Below are 23,178 nucleotides of genomic sequence, written 5' to 3'. Positions count from 1 at the left end.
GGCGGCATGGCGAGCTCGGCGCAGCTCGGCGCGGAGCACGCGCGGGGTCGGCGGTGGGCGACCTCGGGGCGGAGGCGAGCAAGCTTTGCGCCTCGACGGCGGCGAGGCGTGCGCTGGGAGGCGCTGCGACGAGCCGGGGCGGACCGTTTGGGGTCCCAGAGCCCTTCTGCGCGTTGGGCGCAGATGCTCTATACGCATGTCCGCCCCCGGACGTCCGCCCCAATCGCTCCCCAAACTGTCAAAAGCGGACATCCAAAAGCTAAGGAAGACCGGCGAAAAACAGAAACGTTGGAAAAACCATTAAAAAGCCGAAAACGCGTGCGGCAAAATTAAAAAAAAAAACACAAAATCCAGAGGAAGAGCCCAGAGCACGACACGTGGCGAGCGGCTGAGAGCGTGCCAAGTGGCACTGATAGTTGTGAGTCTCCCGAAGGAGCGCTAGTCAACTAGTTGCTGAAGGAAATATGCCCTAGAGACAATAATAAAGTTGTTATTTATATTTCCTTATATCATGATAAATGTTTATTATTCATGTTAGAGTTGTATCAACCGGAAACTTCATACATGTATGAATACATAGACAAAATATTGTGTCCCTAATATGCCTCTACTAGACTAGCTTGTTAATCAAAGATGGTTAAGTTTCCTAACCATAGACATGTGTTGTCATTTGATGAACGGGATCACATCATTAAAAGAATGATGTGATGGACAAGACTCATCTGTTAGCTTAGCATAATGATCGTTAAGTTTTTATTGCTATTGCTTTCTTCATGACTTATACATATTCCTTTGACTATGAGATTATGCAACTCCCGAATACCGGAGGAACACCTTGTGTGCTATCAAACGTCACAACGTAATTGAGTGATTATAAAGATATTCTACAGGTGTCTCCGAAGGTTTGTTGGGTTGGCATAGATCGAGATTAGGATTTGTCACTCCGAGTATCAGAGAGGTACCTCTGGGCCCTCTCGGTAATGCACATCAGATAAGCCTTGTAAGCAATGTGACTAATGAGTTAGTTATGGGATGATGCATTACGGAACGAGTAAAGAGACTTGCCGGTAATGAGATTGAACTAGGTATGAAGATATCGATGATCGAATTTCGGGCAAGTAACATACCGATGACAAAGGGAATAACGTATGTTTTCATTGCGGTTTGACCGATAAAGATCTTTGTAGAATATGTGGGAACCAATATGAGCATCCAAGTTCTGCTATTGGTTATTGGCCGGAGATGTGTCTCGGTCATGTCTACATAGTTCTCAAACTCATAGGGTCCGCACGCTTAACGTTCGATGACGATTTGTATTATGAGTTATGTGTCTTGGTGACCGAAGATTGTTTGGAGTCCTGGATAAGATCACGGACATGACGAGGAGTCTCGAAATGGTCGAGAGGTAAAGATTGATATATTGGATGATAGTATTCGGACACCGTAATAGTTTCGAAATGATTCGGGTATTTTTCGGAGTACCAAGGGGTTACCGGAACCCCCTGAGGAACTAATGGGCCTACATGGGCCATAGGGGAGAGAGAGGGGAGCCCGCAAGGGGTGGTGCCCCCTCCCCAAGGGAGTCCGAATTGGACAAGGGGGAGGGGGTGCGGCCCCTTTCCTTCTCCCTCTCCCTCTCCTTCTCCCTCCGAAAGAAAGGAAATGGGGGGCCGACTAGGACTAGGAGTCCTAGTCGATTTCCCCCCTTATAGCGTGCCCCCTGTGGCTGGCCTCCTCCCTCTCCTCCTTTATATATGAGGGCAGGGGGCACCCCAAAGAAGATCAATTGTTCTCTTAGCCGTGTGCGGTGCCCCCTCCACAGTTTACTCCTTCGGTCATATCGTCGTAGTGCTTAGGCGAAGCCCTGTGTGGATCTCATCACCATCATTGTCACCACGCCGTCGTGCTGATGAAACTCTCCCTCGACTCTCTGTTGGATCAAGAGTTCGAGGGACGTCATCAAGCTGAATGTGTGCTGAACTCGGAGGTGTCGTACGTTCGGTACTTGATCGGTTGGATCGCGAAGACGTTCGACTACATCAACCGCGTTAAACTAACGCTTCCGCTTTCAGTCTACGAGGGTACGTGGACACACTCTCCCTCTCTCATTGTTATGCATCTCCTAGATAGATCTTGCGTGAATGTAGGAAATTTTTTTGAAATTGCATGCTACGTTTCCCAACAGTTGCTCCCCTATCAAAATGGCCTGCCCCATGTATGTCCTTTTTTCCCACCATTTTTCCGGAAACTTCCGATGAATGTTTTGATGGTTTTTCTGTGCAGACTTTCTTTTGGTTTTCCCCCAACATGGGTTTTTCTTGTGTTCTCATTTTGTTTTCATTTTTCGTTTTTACTTTCTCTTTTCTTTTTTGTTATATTTGTCTTTTTCATTTTTCGTGTTTCTTTCTTTTTAATTTTTTTGCTCTTACTAAATTTGTGAACTTTTCACAAACTGCAAAGTATATAAATTTGAAAAAAATTCGCAAATCTTATGAACCTATTCAAATCCGTGAATGTTTTATGATTTGTTTTAAAATTTCGTGAACTTTTTTCAAATTATGGACCTTTCTTCCAAATCTTGTGCACATTATTTTAAAATTTGAGAACTTTTTTAATTTTTGCGAACTTCTCTAAGTCATGAAAGTTTTATGAATTTGTGAACTTTTCTCAGGTTTGTGAACCTTTTTACAAATTTCATGAACTTTTTACAAAAGAATGAGCTTCTTTCAGTTTTGACCTTTCTTTCTTTTTCTGAAAAAGTCATTGGCCAACTCTCCGCGTTCAACGTTCGATGGTCCACCGATCAACGGTTGCAGGTCCACCCGTTAACTGACTTCAAACCAAAATGCAGTTGGGCCATCCCATATGCTCCCACGCATGAGCACGAGTTATAGCTCCGACTCTATTTGAAACAATAACAAGATCCATGACACTATGGAGTTGGGGAGCTCGTCGCAAAGAATTGGTGCCAAATTGCACGGTTGCGCCAATTAAATGATTCCTCGCCCAAAAAAGAAAAATAAACCACCAACTTGCCTTGCCCCAGTAATAGTCAGTTCGTTCGTTACGATCATTCATTTGCTTCATTCATTTTTTTCCCTCTTTTTGTTATATTTTAAAAACATGATAAAATATGTATATTAAAAAATTACTTTACTTAAATTTTTAACAATGTTCAGCGCGTATTGAAAAAAGTTTATGAAATGTATAAATTTGATAATTTTAAAAATTCATGCAGAAATTTCTTGTGCCACTAAAATATGTGGAGACATTTATTATTATAATATATTTGTAACTAAACGTTCATAAAAATGGAAAAATGTCCATGATATTATTTAAAATTGTTCCTACATTAAAATATTCTTAATGGTATATAAAAATGTTCACATGTTTAAAAATATCTTTACATATTTTCCTAAAACATGAAGAAATTTAAAAATCTGTTCATACAAGTTCTTAGAAAATCATAACATATAAAAATGTTTGTTCCAATTTAAAAAAGTCATAAAAACTTAAGAAATGTTCATGAACAATTAAAAAATGTTCAATATGTATTTCGAATAAATGTTCAGATTGTATTTCAAAAAATATTAATATGTATCCAAAAATGGTTCAACCTGTATAAGAAAATGTTCAATGTGTATTTTGAAATAGTCAACATGCATTGGAAATGGAAGTAAAAGTAAAAAAATGAACTGAAAAAATGAATAGAAAAAAGTGAAATATGAAAAGAAAATGACAAGCTGATAGGGAAAACACGCACAAAAACAAAGTAATCCGCATGGAAACTTCTAAATCCGTTCCATACCGGCCAATAAAAGCTTCCCAAAACTGCTCCGAGGGGCTTCTGAAAAACACACAACGTACCTTATTTGGTCGGGCCACTAGTGGGAACGCCAGAGGCAAAAGTCGGAGCTCCTATAGGCCGCTCGCTGCGGCAAAGTGGAGAGCAACTAGTTAACGAGCGCTTCTTCGGGAGCCTCGTAACGATCAGCACCACTTGGCGTGCTCTCAATCATTCATCATGTGTCGCGCTCTGGGCGCTATCTTCGGATTTTTTTTATTTTTCCCCACGCGTTTTTCACTTTCTAAAACGGTTGTTTTATGGGGTTTTTGACGTTTTGTTTTTTCACCAATCTTCCTTAGCTTTACGTACAAAAAAACTCGAAAAAAAAACTATACGCGAAAAAATGCATTTTCTTTTTTTTCTTTCACGAGCGTCACGGTTTTTCTTTCGAGGGAGTCATGGTTGTGCCTCCTGGAAACAAAAAGAAAACTTTTTTCTGTTTTTTTTCCTTTGGCGGGAGTCACGGTTTTGCTTCCACGAGAGGCACGGGTGTGCTTTTGCGAGAGTCACGGCCGTGCCTCTCGGAAACGAAAAAGCATGTTTCTGTTTTTTTTCTTTCGCGAGAGTCATGATTTTGATTCCGCGAGAGGCACGGTTGTGCTTTAGCGAGAGTCACGGACGTGCCTCTCGGAAACGAAAAAAAATATGTTTTCTGTTTTTTGTCCTTTCGTGAGAGTCACGGTTTTGCTTCCGCGAGAAGCATGTGCGTGCTTTCACGAGAGTCACGTGCGTGCTTTCACGAGAGTCACGGCCGTGCCTCTTGGAAACGGAATAAAAACGCATTTTTTGTTTTTTTTTCCTTTCGTGAGAGTAACAGTTTTGCTTCCGCGAGAGTCATGGGTGTGCTTTCGCGAGACTCACGCCCGTGCCTCCTCGAAAAAAAAAGCATTTTCTCTTCTTTTTTTCCTTTCGCAAGAGGCACAATTTTGATGTCGTGAGAAACATGGGTGTACCTCTTCCGGAAAGGGAAAAATCCGTGCTTCCAGTTCAATTTTTTTGTTCCTTTTTTTCATGAAAAAAAGTTCATTAAAACCTATCAACATGGGATCTAGTTTTGAAGATCTTGACGCGAGGAATCCAACGGTGAAAGCGGTTTGAGATTTGGACGCACGGTTTGAGAGATAAAACGTTTTGAATAAACGGATCTACGAAAAAAGGAAAACTCTCAGGTTGCGACAAGTGGCGCGCTGCACTTTGTCGCAACCTGAAGAGTTGGAATGATCTTTACAACGAGTACTTCTCAACTAGTGATTTCGGGCAAGTGTTGGTGCTTCGCACAGGAGCGGCTAGCCTGGGCCGGCCCATTTACAGTGGCACGCGGCGGCACGTTCCCTGGATGAAAAATCGCAAAAAAGAAAATAGCACTAACGCTGTAACTCGAACCGGCGACTTCGTACTAATTAGCTTGGCGTGCAAACCACTGCAACCTAGAAGTTCTCATGTTGAAGTGCAGCGCGACAGTTAAAGATGTATACAACAGCGACAAAACTTAAACATTAATTAACAAAAAATCCCAAAAACTACAGTCCATGTATTGGGTCGAACCGACAACATCCTACAACTAAATTTTTCGAAATTATGAATATTATCTTCAAAATAAAAACATTTTCCGAATTTTTGTACAATTTTTGTAAAATAGGAACATTTTGATGATGTGTACAAATTTGGAAAAGGGGAACATTTTCTTGAATTCCTGAACGAAAAATAAAAATAATTATATTTTTCAAAACTTCTAAAACATGTTTCGAATTGGTGAACGAAATTGAAAAACATGAACTATTACGAAATTTCAAAAGCTGGAATTTTTTTTTGAATTCCAATTTTTTTTTGTATTTATAAACAAAACTTGAAAATTCAGAAACATTGAATTTCTGAAAAAATGCAAACTGTTTTTAAATTCACGAAGAAATTTTGTAAACTACATTGTTTAAGTTTGTGAACAAAATTTGAAAACGGAAACAATTTTTTAAGTGACAACCATATTTTGAATTTCTTGAGAAAAATTTGGAGATGTGAACAATTTTTTAATACCTGAACAACAATTTGAAAATAGGAACATTTTTTGAAAATTTATGGTCAATTTTTTAAAATGAGAACATTTTTTTGAATTTCTGAACAACTTTCTAGAACACTTCGATTCTCCGAGAAACTGAACATTTTCTAAATGCACGAACATTCTTTCTAATACCGAACAATTTTGAAACATGAAATTTTGAAAAAGGAAGAAAATGAAAAATAAAAATGAAATTAAAAAATGAATGAAAAGAAACAGAAAGGGAAGAAGAAAAGAATAAATGAAAGAAGGAAATGTAACAGAAAACGAGAAATAGGAAAAAGAAATTGTCAAAAATGAAAACCAAACAATAAAACAGATAAAATAAAAAAACGGTTCAGGAAATCTTCTAGAAGATTCTCAATACCAGAAAAAACCAGCTGGGAATCTCTAGAAGGTCCCAAGAGCGGGATTACTTAAATGTCGTACAGAGCGCGGCTGATCTAGGTATCCCGACCAACAACCTCATGTGCTAGGAATGCACAAACGCGGCATTTAAATAAACAACCAACAGAGGCAAAATGAAAACGTTCAACAATTTCATCAAAATTTAAACAGTGTAACACCAAGGAATTTGTAAAGAAAATTGCAGCCCAGCGCATATGAACTATAAGACGCAACTGAATTACAAGTTTTCGACATTTTGAAAGTTATTTTAATTTTTAAATTCAAACATTTACAAATCTATGAACAATTTTTTAAAAACATTAACACTTCCTGAAAACACATACATTTTTTTGTTTCTTAAAAAAGGAACAAAATAGAAATTAAGAATACATTTTGAAATAACGAACAGTCTTTTAAAAAACACAAGCATTTTCTGAAAAATAGGGAAAACCTTGAAAACATGGTTTTTTTCCAAAAAATAGTGAACAAAATTTCCAAAACGCGAACATTTGGTGAATTTGCAAAAAAAATGAAAACACAAAGATTTATTGGATATGCCAACAAATTTTGAAAAGCTTGATACTTTTTTGAAATTCCTGATTCTTTTTGAACTTGTGATTAAAACTTAAAAACACAAACACTTTTTGAAACTACAAACACATATTTCAAAAACGCAAACACTTTATGAAAATTTCCCGAACATTTTCTAACTTTGCAAACAAAATTTGAAAACTTGAAGTTTTTCTGAATATGAACAAATTTGGAAAAGTTGGAACAGTTTTGGAAATTTATGAACAAAGTTTCAAGAACAAAAACTTTTAGAAATTTGTGAACAAATTTTAAATATAGGCACATTTTTTTTAAAATCGTGAACATTTTCTGAATGTGTGAACAAAAGCATAACATTTTTTGAAATTCCTGACATTTTTTGAAACACGAACATTTTTATGAAATTGTAAACGAAGTTTGAAATAAATAACATTTTTTGAAACACGAATAGTTTTTTGAAATTGTGAACATATTATGAAAACAAAAACAATTTTTGAAATTCCATAGAAATTTTGAAACGAGAACATTTTTAGAAATTCCTGAACATTTATTAAAATTGTGAACAAATATAGAAAATATAATTCTTGAATATGTGAACAAAAATTTTAAGTAGCAAACATTATGAACATTTATTGAATATTTGAACAAATAGTTTAAAAAGAAAACATTTTCTGAACTTATGAGGACATTTTGAAATGCGAACATTTAAAAAAAATGCGAACTATTAGAAAAAAATGATTTTGTTTTATCAATTTGCGAACAAATTTTGAAACTGGAATATTCTTTTCAACTGATGAACAATTTTTGAAAGGTGAACATTTTTGCAAATATGCAAACATTTTTTAAAAATCACGAATTTTTTCAGAACTTCTGAATAAAAATTATGAAACAATTTTTTTTTTGCAAATTCGAAGAATTTTTGAAATTCTGAAACGTAAAGAAAAAAGAGTAGGAAAGGAACTTTTAAATAATTAAAATTTAAAATATTAAGAATAATTTTGAATTTGTGAACAAAACTTGAAATAGAAACATTTTTTGGAAATATGAACATTGTTTCTAATACCGAAGATTTTTTTAGAAGTCACGAATTGTTTTGGAACTTTTGAACAAAATTAAAAAGTGGAACGATTTGTGAAACTTCAAACAAATTTTGAAATACCTAAAAATAAATATAGAAATAAAAAAGCAAGTAGAAAAGTAATTACAATAGAAAAGGAAAAAAGAAAGATAAAGATAAATACTAAAAAGGATAAAGAAAAATGAAACAGAAAATACGAAAAAGGAAAAACAGAAAAAAGAAAACCACAAAAAAGAACGAAAAACACAGAAAATCGGTTCATGTTCTTCATAAATCCGACCAGGAACCTTCTAGCAGATTCCCCAAACCGGAAACCGTTCGCATCTGGTGAATGGGCCGGCCCATCTTGTTCGCTGGTCGTAGCTCTTTGTGCGGAACAGCGACAGTTTGACGCACAGAGCGGCAAGTAGGAAATTCCGTCTTGAGGGGTGATTAGGTCGCCATCTATCGACGACATAGCGCACCCCATCGAGCGTTGGAATTCGGACGGCCGGCCATTAAATTCGGGATTCACTGCCAACCGGTTTTGGGAAGGTCCTAGGAACTTCCCTGAACCGGGTTTTTTTTTTCTGGTCTTCTTTTTCATCTTTTTTGGTTTTCATTTTATTTATTTTTTCTATTTTCCTTTTGTTTTTCCTTTTCTTCTTTTGTTTTTCTTTCCTGTTTTTAATTTCTTCTTTACTTTTTCATCCTTTTTACGAGTTTTCTTTTCAAATCCACGAACATTTTTTTGTTCACTGAATTGAAAAAATATTCATCGAAGTCAAAAAATATTCATCAATTTCTAAAAATGTTGATCGTATTAAAAAAATCATCGAATTCGTAATTTGTTCATCATTGAAAAAATGTTCATCAAATTCGAAATTTGTTCACTGATTTCAAAAAATGTTCACCAAATTCAAAATTTGTTCATCAAATTAAAAATTTGTTAACTGAAAAAATGTTCATCATATTATAAATTTGTTCACAATAATGTTCTAAAAAGTTGAAATGATGAACAAATTTCGAATCTGATGAGCAAATTTCGCAAGACTGTTTTTATTCTTTTTTCTTTTATATTTTCTGTTTTCTTTTTTCCTTTTTACTTTCACTTTTTTTTGTGAAATTTCTTTTTTAAATCTACGAACATTTTTTGTTCATCAAATTCAAAAAATGTTCATTGTATTACATTGTGTTCATCGAATTCAAAAAATGTTCATCAAATTCAAAGTTTGTTCATCATTTAAAAAGTGTTCTTCAAATACAAAGTTTATTCACCAATTTCGAAAAATGTCTATCAAATTAAAATTTTGTTCACCATTTTTCAAAAAAATCATCTAACTGAAAAAATGTTTATCGTATGCGAAAATTGTTCACAATAATGTTTAAAAATGTTCACCAAATTAAAAAAAATGTTCATACGTACCCAAATTCTGTAGCATTTCTTGAAATAAGGTAAACAAATAGAATCTTGAACATTTTTCAAATTTGTGAACATTATTCGGATCCACTGACATTTTTTGGCTCCGTGAACTGTTTTCAAATTCACATTTTTTGAATTTTGGATAGTTTTTAAAATTCGGAATTATTCACCTTTTTTGAGTAACTCGGTATTATTTACTGAAGAGAAAAACCGATAAAAGAGAAAAAAATGGCGCGCGGGGGCTTGCCGCTGCCGCTCATGGCCCGGCCCAAAATGGGCGCGCGGGTACAAGGGGGGGTGTGCGCGCGTCCGCACCCTGGCGCATGCTGCGCCGTATAGGGCGCTCCCGTCTTGAGGCAGAATGCAATTTCCGGGAGCAACTAATTAACGAGCGCTCCTTCGAAAGCCTCACAACGATCAGCGCCACTTGGCGCGCTCTCAGCGATTCGCCATGTGTCACGCTCTGGGCGCTCCCTTCGGATTTCATTTTTTTTAATTTTTTCGCACGCGTTTTCGGCTTTTTAAACGGGTTTTTTCTGAGTTTTACTTTGTTTGGTTTTTCACCAGTCTTCCCTAGCTTTTCGTCCAAAAACAAATTTCGGTTTTTTTGCCCAAAAAAACGCGTTTTTCTTTTTTTTCGCGAGAGTCACGGTTTTGTTTTCGCGAGAGGCACGACCGTGCCTCTTGAAAACGAAAAAAAATGCGTTTTCTATTTTTTTCCTTTTGCGAGAGGCACGATTTTGCTTCCGCGAGAGTCACGACCGTGCCTCTAGGAAACGAAAAAAAAACGTGTTTTCTTTTCTTTTCGTTCGCGAGAAGCACGGTTTTGCTTCCGCGAGAGGCATGGTTGTGCTTTCGCGAGAGTAACGGTCGTGCCTCCTCGGAAATGAAAAAAAATGCATTTTTTGTATTTTTTTCTTTCGCGAGAGCCACGGTTTTGCTTCCGCGAGAGGCACGGTTGTGATTTCGTCAGAGGCACGGGCGTGCCTCTTTCGAAAAGGAAAAAACCCGTGCTCCCGGTTCGGTTTTTTCGTCCGGTTTTTTTCGTGAAAAAAAGTTCGTCAAAACCTATCAACATGGGATCTAGTTTTGAAGATTTCGACGCGAGGAATCCAACGGCGAAAGCGGTTCGAGATTTGGACGCACGGTTTAAGAGTTAAAATGTTTTGAATAAACGGATATACTAAAAAGGGAAAACTCTCAGGTTGCGACAAGTGGCGCACATGCAGCGCGCCACTTGTCGCAACCTGGAGAATTGAAATGATCTTCACAAAGAGTGCTTCTTAACTAATGATTTTGAAAATTTCCGGCAAGAGTAGCATACGTCTTGTAGTAAGCGAGAGATAGATATCCCGGTCCATTTGGCGGAGTGATTCACGATGGACCTCGGGAGCTCGTGGAAAAGAATAGGCGCTAAAACGCCCGATTGGCCAAGCCCAATAACCCCTTGCTCAAAAAAAAAAAAACCTGGCCCACAACCTTGCCCATCCACGCTCACGCCGAAATCACTAGTTAAGGAGTACTTCTTGTGGAGATCACTCTAATCTCCCAAGGTTGCGATAAGTGGCGCACAACACGTCACTTGTCGCAACCTGGGAGTTTTCCCTTTTTTCGTAGATCTGTTTATTCAAAAAAAAATTATCTCTTAAACTGTGCGTCCACATCTCGAACCACTTTCGTCGTTGCATTCCTCGCGTCGAGATCTCCGAAACTAGATCCCATGTTGATAAGTTTTGACGAACTTTTTCATGAAAAAACCAGACGAAAAAACCGAACCGGGAGCACGGGGTTTTTTTTCTTTCGGAAAGAGCACGCCCGTGCCTCTCGCGGAAGCAAAACCGTGCCTCTTGCGAAAGAAAAAAAACAGAAAACATTTTTTTTTCGTTTCCGAGGAGGCACGGCTGTGACTCTCGCGAAAGCACAACCATGCCATTCGTGAAAGAAAAAAAAACAGAAAACACGTTTTTTTTCTTTCCAAAAGGCACAGGCGTGACTCTCACGGAAGCAAAACCGTGCCTCTCGCGAAAGAAAAAAATAGAAAACGCATCCTTTTTCCGTTTCCAAGAGGCACGGCCGTGCCTCTCGCGAAAGCACCACCATGCCTCTTGCGGACCCAAAACCGTGCCTCTCGCAAAAGGAAAAAAACACGTTTTCTTCGTTTCCAAGAAGCACGGCCGTGCCTCTCGCGGGGAAAAATGCATTTTTTTGCGATTTTTTTTCGAATTTTTTGGTCGAAAAGCTAGGGAAGACCGGTGAAAAACCAAAACGCCAAAACCCCCCGAAAAAAACCCGTTTAAAAAGCCGAAAACGCGTGCGAAAATAATAAAAAAACAAAATCTGAAGGGAGCGCCCAGAACGCGACACGTGACGAATGGCTGAAAGCGCGCCAAATGGCACTGATCTTTACGAGGCTCCCGAAGGAGCGCTCGTTAATTAGTTGCTCCCCCCTCACGCAAGCTATTTACTCGGAAGGTAGAAAACAATGTGAGAAAACCGACTGCTAAACTTGTGCCTAAAAAAAGAATGCTAAAAATGGGGTCAGTTTTTGAACAACTTAAAGAAAATGAAAATTGTTGAAAAGAGTTCGGAATTTCTAAAATATTTTCTAATTTTAAAAAGTATTCACATATAAAATTGTTCATACATTAATAGAATGTTCATCTTTTTAGAAGTTCATTATTGCTTAAATGTTCATGCGCTTCAAAGATGTATTTAGTTAGCAAATGTGTGCTAGCTAGCAGTCCTGAGTGCACACCCAAAAAGAACAAGTTTTTATCTCATTTTCATTTTCACCCAGAAAGGAAATATTCGGTTCCTCATCACGTGTGATCCCCTATTGTCATGAAATATATACGAAGTACCCCGAGCATGCATGTGAATATAACACATGCAAAAATCTGGAGAGTAACTAACTGAAGAGTACCCCCTGCAGGAGCCCCTCAAGAGTTATATTTGGTGGGCTGAGACCTCTCAGCCGCCGCCACGCGCTGCATGCTAGGAGCACCCTCAGTATTTTTTTCTATGCATGTTTTGGTGCTTTAGATGTTTTTATGTTTTTTCGGCTTTTCGGGTTTCGCCTGGATTTCGGAGAAAAAAAATGCGTGAAAAAACATGGTTTGCTTCAGCGATAAACGCAATATGCCTCTTGAAAACGGGAAAACACGGTTTTTTTCACGAGAGATACTGGTTTGCTTCAGCGAGAGGCATAGTTGTGCCTCTCGGAAAAGGGAAAGAACATGTTTTTCTTCCGCTATAGGCAGATGCACAGGTATGCCTCTCGGAAAGGAAAAAACATGTTTTGTTCTTCCACGAGACGCATAGATTTGCTCGTGGAGGTACAATTTTGCTTTCGCAAGAGGCACATCGGAAAGGGCAAAAACATGTTTTCTTAGAGGCACATATTTGCTTCTCGTAGAGGCATAAATTTGGTTTCGCAAGATTCATAGTTGTGCCTCACAATGTATGAACAATTGTTCATACATTAATAGAATGTTCATCTTCTTGACTTAGGACGCCTTGCTTTCCGAAGGCCTTTTGGGCCCTTGGAATCTGCCGCCTGGTGTGAATTGCTAGACTGTATTGCCCTCCACAAACCTTTGGTGGACGGTGGCCCTGACCTGGTGCGTTGGCGCCTTGATCCTTCGGGCCAATTCTCCACCAAGTCGATGTACCTGGCTATCGCCCCCTCTTCCGCCCCTCCCCCTCTCGACGGTTTGGTCCATCCGCCTTTCTCTGAAGATCCATATCTTCATGTGGCAATGGATTCATGGTCGGGTCCCGTCCGGGGTTGAGGTTCGCAAGCGGAATGGCCCGGGCACTGGCATTTGCCCGCTTTGCGGTGTCCCCAAAGACTCGAATCACATTTTCTTCTCCTGCATGTCTGCTCAGTTCATCTGGAGCTGCTTTCGCTAAGCGGTCGGTGGAAATTGGTGCCACACCAACTTTCCAGACTTATTTGCCGAACTCCAGATGTCCCCCTATCGTCTCGCCACACTAGGTGGCTTGAGATTGAGGTCCTCGCTTGGACCCTCTAGACGATCCGCAATAAGCTTGTGATTCAGCGTACTCTTCTTCGACGGGCTACTGACGCTCTCTTCAAACTTTCGGATTTGTTGCAGCTTTGGCGGTCGCTTAGCCGCCCTCGGGACCGCGACGCCATCTCCGCCTTCATCGCCGACCTCCGCTCGATGGCTGTCCGTCTGTCGCCGCCGCCCCCGCCGCCACCGCCGGAACCAGACTAGACGCTTTCCTCCTCCGGCTTTTCTGGTTTTTATTTTTTTTTTGCTTGTTGAGTTGTGCCCACAACAGAACCTTTGTACTTTGTTGTGAGACTTGGGTGTGTGTGGACTAGTCCTTGTATGTGTGCTCTCTGGCGGTTTGCTTTATTTATAAAGCGGGGCAAAAGCCTTTTTCGGTAAAAGGGAAAAGGAGGGGAAAACCGTGCTTTCCGGCTTTTCTTCTTTCATTTTTTGGATTTTTTTGTGAAAAAAGTTATCGAAACCTATTGACATGCAACTTAGTTTTGAAAATCTCGAAGCGAGAAATCCAACGATGAGAATGGTTTGGAATTTGGTCCCAAGGTTTAAGAGATAAACATATTGAATGAACGAATCTAGGAAAAAAGGAAAAACTTACTGGTTGCGACAAGTGATGTACATACAGTGTACCGCTTGTCGCAAACTGGGACGGTGGGAGTGACCTTTTCAAAGGGTACACCTTAACTATTGATTCCGAAGAATATGACACATACATTTGCGTTTCAAATTTTTGAAAAAGTCGTAACTTCTTAATTAAGGGTCAAAACTGTGATCGCCTTTCATAGTTAGGTTTCTCGCGATGGGCTATTTAAAACTACATTTTATATTGGCATGTTGCAATGAACTTTTTCATTGATCAACTTTGATGCAAGGGAGACAACTTTGATGATACCGGAGACAACTTTAGTATATGTTCCCGCAAAAAAAAAAAAACTTTAGTACATGCAACTACCTATTAGGTTCTCTACTATGACTATCTATAAACCCAATGCTCTCATAAGTTAACTACCAAGTTGCCTAGTGTCACTTCTAATTTGGCTACCATGACTAGTGAGTATCCTAATATTATCCTATATTAACACAAATGCCCGAGTCGTTGCACCGGAAAACACTCAGCAAAAGTATGTTTTCATAGCATCGAAGACTCGAAAGAAAAAACATGAATGGATTGTGTGTTTTACCTTCTCATTGTGTCATGGCTGGCGTCCTTGTTGCGCTGCATTTGCGTACAACGACGTGGCAACGCATGACCAGATCCTGGCAGTGATCCGCCTCGTATCCGTAGTGAAGCCCGGCCATCCAGCCACACCGTGATGGTCCCACAAAGAGGAACAAGTGAACACTAAACACCGCTTGTCATACTCATGAAGCTATCTGCATGACAGAAATAAACTTTAGAAGTAAACTTCTACCACGAAATGTCTTCCACCATAAAAATGCCACAAAACAATAATGCAAACCAAAAACGGGATTTTGTATCAAAGGAGATTAATATTAATTTTGTGACCTAGTTTGGCAGACAAGTCGGAACACTTGACTAAGCACACCTGGAAAGAAGCATCTAATTTCTAGGTATATAGACGAATCAATTAGAAAAAAGCCTGGATATGTATGAATGAACAGCTTTGTCAATGCATTTATATTTTTGTTCAGTTTCAGATTGGTGAAGGAGGAAGCCAAAGAGACAAATAGCATGTCTTGCTTACCTTCAAATTTGGCTAGATGCATGGAAGAATCCAGTCGTAAGAGCATCTACAGCCGGACCCCTCAATCCCGTTTTATACGTCCGGGCGGGCCACTCGGTCACTGTCCGATCACGATTTTTGATCAAGACGGACCCCTCAAACCGCCCTCAAATGCCCGGACTGACCGGCACCCCCCATATCCAGCCCAAATATGTGGCGAATATGGGGGCGCCCGGGCGCGCCCGGGCACGGCCGCCATGTTGGACCCGACCCACACTGGCCCACCCGACCCACATAAAATCCTCCCCATCCGTTTGCCGGACCAAACCCTAGCCACGTCACTCCCCTCCCCTCCACTCCCCTCTGCCACCCAAGCTCATCTCCGGCTCCTTCCGGTCCTCTCCGGCATGGCGGGCAGCGGATCCGAGTCCTTCACCTCCAGATCGTCGACCCCGAGCTCATCCCGCGCGGCCTCGAGGAGGAGATGGTCGTCCAAATTGTGCTCCGCCGCGCCCGGGAGGAGGCCCGTGGACGGCTGCGCTCGGACTCCATCCATCGGGAATCCATTGCGTCCGCCCAAACGAGGCATGGATCCGGCGCTAGGCCGGCTATAGCTGCCTCGCCGGAAGCCGTGCGGTCCATCTGGCATCCGAACGCGCTGGCGGGCGCGCAACCCCTCTTGTGGCGCGTCGATATTGGGGACACACCATCGTCCCACGAGGCCATGGCGCGCCGTGCACGTCGTGCAAGGCACCGGGCGCGGGCGGCGGCGGCGGCAGCCCTCGCTGCGGCGGATGTCGGCAAGGCGGAGTTGCATTCTCCAGCGCCCCGTATGGCGCATCAGTCCGGGTGCCGCAACCACATTGTGGTGGACATCCGCGGCTCGTCCCCGGACGGATCCATCATCGATCTAACGTCCACCAGCACCGTTTAGGTTTAGGTCTCCGACGAGGAAGAGTAGGGCATGGGAGACGGCGGGGCCTTGGGGGTTTCCTGCTCATTGAGCATAGCTGTGAATATCCCTCTTGATCGGCTCAACGCCACAATCTTAATGGTCACTTGGGGGCTTCCTACTCATTGAGCATAGCTGTGAATATCCCTCTTGATCGGCTCAATGCCACAATTTCAATGGTCACTTGGGGCCTTCCTGCTCATTGAGCATAGCTGTGAATATCCCTCTTGATCAGCTCAATGCCACAAATTCAATGTTCACTTGGGGGCTTCCTGCTCATTGAGCATAGCTGTGAATATCCCTCTTGATCGTCTCAATGCCACCAAGCACTTGGGGGCTTCCTGTTCAAACATAGGTGTAACTACCCTTGTGAGCTGGTTTGGAACACCAGGTGTATTCACCAAAACCTTCCGGGTTCTCCTGCTTTGTAGAAGCTGCCACTCCGCCCGGGTAATCCCGGAATGACAAGCCGAACTCTTGACAGTCAATCTTACATAGACCCTGAACTTGTCAAGGTTAAAACGGCGGTCATGTGAGGCCGGTTTCACAAAGTGTAAAAGGTTAACTCAGTGGCTTGGCGGCCCATGAAAGCCTCAGAGCTTTAGGCTTGGCGGCCTATGAAAGCCTCGTTTTTCGCTTTGATTTGTTTTCTGAACGTTTTTTGGGTTCATCTTGGTACTATATTAACACATGGTTTAAAGTGATTCAGGCCATATAGCCTCAATTCTTACAGCTCATATTTGAGTATATCTGTGGTTTCTGATAAACCGGCCTGGCTTCGGACGATAAGTCGCCAGTATATGATGAAATTAAATACTTGGAAGTATTGTCTTCTAAGTTCTGGGGTATCACCCTTACTACATTAATATGGCAAGCTGGCAGTTTAATCACATATCGCAGGTATGATATTTTGGATTATATCTAATTATGATTAAACCGGCCCTGCTTATAAACTATTTCAATCAATAGTGATTTTATATGGGATATTATGACCTGCCCTGTGGTAAACCGCCAGGGCTCTTCTAATCTACTTGTGTGCAGGATAATACTAAATCTCATCTACATAAATCAACGTCATCATAAGTATAAGATGATAGTTTCCAAGTGACGGATCAAACAGTGTTCGGCAAAACACAAACGTGCATGATGGCACGACAGAGCAAAGTTTCACTAGCCTATTACATGGCTCAGGGGGACAAAGAGATCAAGTGTTTTCAAAGGATCACATATTTAGAACCGCCCGATGGATCACTCTTCTTGGCCTTGACGCCTTGAGGCTTCTGGATCATCCTTCTTTGGTTCTTCGTCCTCCTCCGCCGTCTGGAAATTCGGTGATGAGCAATCGATGCCACACAAGGCTTGGAATTCAGCTTCATTGTCTATAAGTTCGGACGGTTCAACTTCAGGGGCGAAAGTATGCTTACGGATTGGGGGAATTAGATCCATCACTTTATAAGTCGGCATGGGCAGTTTCTGATTCTCCATGTCATAAGCCAGTTGATATCTTGAAAGATCCGTTTTCACTTGCAATCAGGATGGCCAGGGGACGTATCTCTTTCACACAGGCAGCAAAGTCTTTCTTCTCAAAGGAAGTGCCATCTTCTTTGAAGCTTGGATACCCAGTAGCTATATCGGCCGGGTCTAGCTCTACTAACCATGCCTTGGCCCGGCTTAAAGCTGTCACGTCACCGGCTCTTGCAAATGACCACTTCATCTCGTCAATCCTAGCAGGCAGAACAGAAAGCTTTTTCAAGACATCACTCAAGAGAGTCGGTGCTTGATTAGTCGGAGAAATTGTGGCCAGTGCGCGCTGAGTTCCAGTATATAGTTGTTCAACAAGTGTATAAACAACTTTGAGCTTCACAAGCATCTCTTGACTGAGATTGTTGCTCCTGGGACCTGAGTAATAATTATGGATTGGTTAGAGGTGGTTTATACCATGAAGGAAGAGATTCACTTTTGATACTAGCGAGGTGACTCACCAAAAATAGCAGAAACCATTTGGGACACACAGTGTTTTAAACCGGTAAGCTCAATGGTCACTTCTTGAAGAGTCGCTGTCGGTGTCAAAACCGACGGATCTCGGGTAGGGGGTCCCGAACTGTGCGTCTAGGCGGATGGTAACAGGAGACAAGGGACACGATGTTTTACCCAGGTTCGGGCCCTCTTGATGGAGGTAAAACCCTACGTCCTGCTTGATTGATATTGATATTGTGGATGTTTACAAGAGTGGATCTACCACGAGATCAAGGAGGCTAAACCCTAGAAGCTAGCCTATGGTATGATTGTAATGGTTGTTGTTGTTAGGTCCTACGGACTAGAGCCATCCGGTTTATATAGACACCGGAGAGGGCTAGGGTTACATAGAGTCGGTTACAATGGTAGGAGATCTACATATCCGTATCGCCAAGCTTGCCTTCCACGCCAAGGAAAGTCCCATCCGGACACGGGACGAAGTCTTCAATCTTGTATCTTCATAGTCTTGGAGTCCGGTCGATGATGATAGTCCGGCCGGTGATAGTTCGGCTGATGATGGTAGTCCGGCTATCCGGACACCCCCTAATCCAGGACTCCCTCAGTAGCCCCTGAACCAGGCTTCAATGACGATAAGTCCGGCGCGTATATTGCTTGGCGTTGCAAGGCGGGTTCCTCCTCCGAATGATAGAAGATTGTGAACACCAGGATAGTGTCCGGCTCTGCAAAATAAATCCCACATTCCATCGTAGAGAGAATAATATATACACAAGTTCAATCTGCTGACTTTTTTGCGGCATGATGTCACACCACTGCCAAGCCATTACTTGAATCGTTTTTTACTCTACCGCCTCAGCGCATTTAGCGAAGCGGTTTCCTTGGCACGTCTTGTCGAAGCAGAGATCGTGTTCCCCCTTAATCCGGGATTCTCATCAATACGGACGTGGGTAACCCAACCGCGCCCGTCGCCACGCCCCCACTATCGAAGGCGGGTCCCGAACGGTCACGGAGACGGCTCTTGGTATTTTCCCTCTTTATAACGGGACCAAGGCTCATTTCTTTTCTTCAATCCTCCACCGAATCCTCTTTCCGCTCCAAGTTCCAGCACCAAGAGCTCCAGATTCGAGCGCTTCGGACCTTCAATAATGTCCGGTTCCAACCTCCAGGGCCGGTGGATGCCCTCCTCCGTCACGGAGGAGGACGTGCTAAAGCTGCGGGAGGCCAAGTACCTGACTTACGAGATTTCGCACAGGTTGCCTGCCGAAGGGCAGGTCATCCCCACCCCCGAGCCCGACGAGTATGTTGTTTTTGTATCCCACCTCTGTCGGGGTTTAGGCTTCCCGACGGATCCTTTTGTGAGAGGGCTCATGTTTTACTATGGGTTGGAATTCCACGATTTGGCTCCGGAGTCCATCCTCCACATCTCCGCATTCATCGTCGTCTACGAAGCCTTCCTCCACGTCACCCCTCACTTCGGCCTGTGGCTGAAGACCTTCAATGTGGCGCCGAAGATGATCGGGGGGCGTCAAGCGGAGTGCGGCGGGGCGGCCGTCAGTAGGAGGGCCGATGCCCCGTGGCCCGCAGGCTCCTTCCAAGAGGAGCTCGGCTTGTGGCAGCAAGAGTGGTTCTATATCACCGTTCCGAGGGGCCGCAAACAAAAGCCGCCACCTTTATTCCGCCCGGGACCTCCACAACGGTTGATGTCGTGGGTCAACCAAGGGCTCAACTGGGGTCCGTCAAAGGACGTGCCCCTACTGCAGGGCCGGATTCGAGATCTCCAGGTGAGGGAGATCGATCTGGTCGTGGTGATGCAGGTTATGCTGATCAGGAGTCACTTGCCCTACAAACGCCGTCCTCTCCGACTATGGGAATTTAATTCGGAGGGACACGGATTCTTCAACACTTCATGGGTATGACACCCTGGAGATGTACAAGTTATTCTTCGGATCGCAAGAGGCGCGTCCGGAATTGATCGAGGATGCTGGCATAAGCTGCAATCGCCCGGATACTCAAGTAAGTAGCTCCGAGTCCGGACATATCATTTGTTTGCCTTTCGATGATTCTCCTTACGACCAATCTCCTTCTAAACAGGAGTGGATAGCGGGAGCAAAATTAATATGGTGTCCGGCCCCCCTCCCAGAGACCGCGCCGGATTCCGTGCTGGTTCAGATGTTGGAGGTTGAGCCTCCAGAGGAAGGTGAAGGGGAAAGTGGAAAAGCTACTGCCTCGCCTAAGGAGGCTCTTGAAAGAGGGGGGATCGAGAATCCCTCCCTCCAAGGGGAGAAGAGGATTGCCTCCGAGGACCCGGGGGCCAAAGCCCCTAAGCGGGGGAAGAAATCTTCACCAGAGGGTCCTGCGTCTGGAGAGGCCCCGGCCGCACAGTCTCCCCTAAAGGATCAGCCCTCCAACGAGCCGTAAGTAGAAAGAAAGGATTTTTATAATAAGGTACATCCCTTTTTGTGCTTCTAAGGATAACTGAAGTTTTTACCTTGTAGTTTGGATCTCCGTCCTTCGCAAATGAGCTCGTCTTCGGGGGACCTTCGTCCGGAGATGATGGAGAGCGAGACGCCTCCGTCCGGGGCGCCGTCGGATAGGGCGGACGAGCCTGAAGTGTCGTCGCGGAGGGAGCCCCCGGGTTTGGCGAAGCCGGATAGTTCGGCGCCAACTGGTGTTCGGCTGAAGGATCTGCTTGAGAAGGCGTCTATCTCAAAAGATCACCACGCATTGATGACCGTGGTGATTGAAAGGATTTCATCCGCCGAAGGCAGGTTGCATAATGCCGCCAGGAGTTTGCTGGTGGGGTTTGAGGTACGTAAAAAATGACACACCTTTTAACAGTTTTGCATATAATGCTCCCTGTATAGATAGTAGCCCCTGAGACTCGGTAGGTTGTCGGAAGCGACAGCGTGCCGAGGATCAAAATCACAGGTTTAAATTTTCACCTTGCCTATGTAGGTGGCGGGTCATCCGGGGGCCAGCCGGACTGATGAAGTTGCTGAACTAAAGCGGCAACTCACCGTTGCGGATGCGGACATCGCGCTGGTCAACAGGCGACTTGATGAGTCGCAAGGTAAGTGTTTCTGTGCGGTCACTTGGTAAGGGAGCCGAAGCCAGCTCCTTACAACATGTGCGTGAAATGCAGATAGTGCCGCTGCTGTGGAGAGCCTTCGGGCCGAACTTGCTCAAGCCAAGGAGTAGGCCAGAAGGAGTAATGCGGCGGCCTCGAGGGCGGCCGAGGAGTTAGCGGCCGAAAGGGCCGTACACTTCCGAAGCAGGGAGGAGATGGCCGAAATGGCCGTGAAGTTAAAAGATGCTACTGACCGTAATGAGGCTCTTGGGAAGGAGCGCCTAGCGGGGCAAGAAGACCTGGAGAAGGCCACCGCTGAAGCCAAGGATGCCCGCTCTGCAATGCGGGCTATAAAGGAAGAGCTGTGCCAGGCCGGAGAAATTGTAGCTGGCAAGCCTTTTCTGCTGCGTCGAAGGTTTACGGACCCAAAGTATGCTCAGCTGGGCCAACTATGGGGTCCAGAGGACCCTTTTATGGACTTAGCAGCGAGTGCGGCGGAAGCCGTTGTGCATTTTCGAAGCCAAAAGGATCACAAGACGGAAGAGCTGTTTTGGTCTCAATTCCATAGTCCGGAGTGTTCACTTTCGCTAACCAACCGTTTGGCCGAGTGGGCTGAGCTAAATAGGTTGTCCGGGCTTGCTATGATGGATATAGTGACTCATGTCTGGCAGGATAGGCCTAAGCCGAAGAGTTACTTTGGCTTATTGCAGCAATTTCTTGGAGCGGTGCCGCATATCAAGGCAATGAAGCGGTCGGCCTGCATAGAGGATGCGCGGATGGCACTTGCCCGTGTGAAGACACATTGGACAGAGATGGATGCCACCGCAGTTGCGACCCCGGGTTCGGACGATAACCGGTTACCCGCCGAGCACTATTTTGGCGAAGTGCTGCATGGTGCTCGTGTAATAGAGCCGCAGTGCTCAAAAAATGTTACGTTCGAATGAATGTTTTTATAATGTAAAACAATTTTTATGATGTAAGCGCCTTTTAGACTTGTGCGTTCAAGTAATAGAATATCTCCTATGCGGCCGTTCATGTATACGTGTGTATAACCTGAAAGATGGCAGTTGTCGGCTTCAGCCCCCACGCACAAGGTGCGGGGGTGTTCGCAAAAAATAGCGCGTTTTCACACTTAATCCGACGTCTCGGTCCTGTAAAGGAGGTGGTAGCGTAGCAAACGAGGCAACCGGACTATGATGCTTTATCACTTTCACTTAGCCATGGAGTTCGAGGGTGGGGCTACGACATAGCCCCTGGGGGCACCGCGCTCTCCGAATTTGGGGCGCGTATGTGCCTGACCGGGAAACGGCCCTTCGTCAAAGCGGAGGAATTCTAAACATTCCCATGGTCGATCGAGTGGTTGACCAGTCTCTCGCTGTATCATGACAGTCAGTTTTCGGCTTTCTCTACTGAGGTGCTCGCCCAGCCGAACTGGGGCACAATCGCAGTAGTTCTCCTGGAGCCGCGTTAGCCGATGATACGGAACGTAAGGCAGCAAAACACAGGAGCCGGGCAAACCCAACATTTGACCAAAGACATGATTCGGAGCTGATGCATATAAGGCCTAACTCGAGACGCCGAACACTCCCGAAGGTGTTCGGTCTTTACAATAGCGGGCAAAACAATGCCCTAAGCCCCTTGTGTCCAGGTACGGGCAAGTTCTTCTGGCGCGGCCGATGCCAAAACGCCAGTCTCCACTCTGGTTATAATGAGAAACCAGGGGAATATAGCAACAAGAGACAGTAAGAAAGGTTTACGTAGGGTCTTAGTCTGAAAAGAGTCCTTGCAACGGGTCCCTACTGCACGTCTGCGCCTGTGTCTCTGTTGTGCCGTATCCTGGATGGGTGTGCACGCTGTTCATCTGTAAAAAGAGAGGAACTTAGTTTGAAAAGAAATCGTGCGAGAAAGTGCATAAAAAATTGAAATATAGATTAATAAAGCTGAGCCTATGCTAGCTCATTATGGCTTATATGTACAAACCCTTGTGAAGGGGTGTGTGGCTAGGTAGCCCCTAGCTTATGTATTCCGGACTCGTCCAGCCGTGTCCGGGGTCTCACGCGACCTTTTAATGAAATGATGCCACATGGACCGGGCATTTTAAGCGTAAGAGACGCGTAATGTGATATTGCATTGAAGCGGACGAAAGC

Source organism: Triticum aestivum, chromosome 4B, assembly GCF_018294505.1.
Source record: "Triticum aestivum cultivar Chinese Spring chromosome 4B, IWGSC CS RefSeq v2.1, whole genome shotgun sequence".
Taxonomy (NCBI): domain Eukaryota; kingdom Viridiplantae; phylum Streptophyta; class Magnoliopsida; order Poales; family Poaceae; genus Triticum; species Triticum aestivum.
Note: the sequence above shows the minus strand (reverse complement) of the source record.